Source organism: Sitodiplosis mosellana, unplaced genomic scaffold, assembly GCF_009176505.1.
Source record: "Sitodiplosis mosellana isolate CC-2019 unplaced genomic scaffold, AAFC_SMos_1.0 Smas_scaffold_1958, whole genome shotgun sequence".
NCBI lineage: Eukaryota > Metazoa > Arthropoda > Insecta > Diptera > Cecidomyiidae > Sitodiplosis > Sitodiplosis mosellana.
The window spans coordinates 3,398-5,938 of NW_022597200.1; the positions used below are offsets into that span (position 1 = coordinate 3,398).

At 35.7% G+C, this 2,541-nt stretch overlaps 1 long non-coding RNA gene across 1 annotated transcript; it reads left to right on the forward strand.

Moving 5' to 3' along the window:
• The first annotated feature begins 2,127 nt into the window (after positions 1-2,127).
• Positions 2,128-2,541, forward strand: LOC129571309 (uncharacterized). Its single transcript, XR_008688251.1, has 3 exons — positions 2,128-2,167; positions 2,234-2,434; positions 2,504-2,541. It is a non-coding gene; the product is annotated as an uncharacterized LOC129571309 (long non-coding RNA).

The following is a 2,541-nucleotide window of genomic DNA, read 5'->3' on the forward strand; positions in this document are numbered from 1 at the left end:
GGCGCATAGTATGTGCGACACTTCATACGAATAAGCATGGCGCGTCTGCACATAGAGTATGTGTCACACGCACTCTGCGCCGTATACAAACGAAGCGTGCGCGTGTGTGTATGTGACAGGCTCCATACATTTCGCGCTATCCCGCTCTGTTGTATTTCGTATATATGGTATATATTCTTAGATCGGAATGAGGCTATGATCGGATACTTAGATCGGAATGAGGCGTATATGAAGCGCGTTGAGCGCAGATTACAAACGGGTGAGAAAAAACTTGTTCCGTTTGTGTCAAAGATAGAAAAATGTATTCATTTTATTAAGTTTATCAAGCAATTTTCAAGAAGTTTTTACCTAGCATTGAATTTTCGTTTAAGCTTTACTATCTAAATAAAAAGAATTACATTGGTAATCCCGAACTTTTCCGTACCGTTGGCCTGCGTTGTCTGTAGGTACTTTAGGTTATTTTTTGTGAATTTTCTTGAAATAAAGGCAGTGAAAATATAATAATAAAAATAAAGTGAAAAATTGGTCACTTTAACTAAAACTTCGACAATTTTGTATGAGAGGTACCCGTAAACCGATTCCTATAGGCTTTAAACTTTCTAAGGTTTCTTAGTTTTGTTTGGAGAAAAATAAGATTCTGAAAGTTTCATGTTGATCGTATTTGCAGAAGTTTGGTTTTTGGCCCTCAATTTTTTCCAAGAAAATTTCGACAAAAATTGAGGACAAAAAATCAAACTTCTGCAAATGCGATCAACATGAAACATTCAGAATCTTATTTTTTCTCCAAAAAATGAAACCTCAGAAAGTTTGAAGCCAATCAGAATCGATTAACGGGTACCTCCCATACAAAATTGTCCAAAAATCGGTAATTTTAGTCAAAAAAAAATTTTATGGGAGGTACCCGTAAATCGATTCCGATTGGTTCCAAAATTTCAGAATCACATTTTTCTCCCAAAAATGAAATCCCAGAAAGTTTAGAGAAAATCGGAGTCGATTTACAGGTACCTCTTATACAAAAGTGCCATTTTTTGAGGTTTTTCTTAGGGCAAGTACCCCAGGATCAAATCGAAAATGGCTCATCTTCGAACTCAAACTAAGTTTTTCGAATACAAAACTTTTGGCATTTCCAGATTTTGATTATCTTAATTATTTTTTGAGTTATCGTGTTAACAAACACCAACACCAACGACGACAACGACAACGACGGCACACGAACGGAAAAGTGTCTCAAAAAGTGGTTTTCTACGCGTTTCATGAGTTTTTATGATGATCTAAACCAATTTTGCGAAAAAAGTTTTCGGGACCACCCAAGCGCGACTCCACACTTAGCTTCTAAATGTGAAACCGTAGTAAGTGTGAGCATTCGTTTTGCGAATAAGCGACAAAGACAATGGAAACAAGTGCGCGTGTGGTAGTGAGTAGCCTGATGCGATGCTACTCAATGTAGCGACTAACACACGCGCACTTGTTTCCATTCTCTTTGTCGCTTATTCGCAAAACGTATGCCCACACTTACTACGGTTTCACATTTAGAAGCTAAGTGTGGAGTCGCGCTTGGGCAATTCCTATACTTTTCCTTCACACGTTGTGTACGGAAAAGTAATACGGTCAAACTAGTTATAATGCCATCGTTAGATGGCGTTTGTTCTGGTCAAAAGCTTAAAGGTCCTCCGTGGTGTGCGTTTTTGATATTATCGCTAAAATTTTATTTTATCTCATTAAATCAAGAATATTAAGAAAAGAATTGATTTTGAAATGAAAGCCAATTCGGTCTTTGTTCTAATCGATAATTTATTTGAAATAAATACAGAAATTTCAAGTCATCTTCAGGGCCTAAAAATAACAAATGTTTTGGTTTCAAGGATACTTTGACGATGCAAGCGTAATAATGGGCTTCTCTACATTGGTGGTGACAGTGGGTAAATTAAAAAGCCTCGCATTTCTCAAAGAGTCCAAATCCAACAAAATATAATTCTAATATTTAATACCGTAAGCAATTTAATAGACAAATAACTGGAGTTATTTTTTTGACAAAATATTAATCGATAATCGAGTATGGGCATAGAAAAAAATCATCCGATTATTCAGCAAATTTTGATTTCCGTCACTCAAATTACAACAAATATTTATTATTTTCGTAAATCGCGTTGACCGATTCAATCGAAGAGTTCGTAGTATTTTTTGCATTATCATTGTACAGTCAGCGATCATTGCATTTTTATATTCATTACAGACGCTGTTGATTTGCTCGTCGATATTAGCTACAATCACTTTATTTGTGTATGCCGCCTATTGTTTGCTTTGGATGAATCAATCCGAATATCAGTGGATTTCTTTGATTCCAACCGTGTGCTTTGTATTGATCATTTTCTTCAGCTTGATGGGACAGTTTCCCATACCTTTTATTGTCATGACTGAAATATTTCCAAAAAAGGTATCGAAATTTGCGTGATTTGACTCATTCAGTGTTTTGATTGGAGATTTTCTTTCTTTTATTATATAGATACGACAGTCATCTCTTGCACTAGCCAATTCATTTTT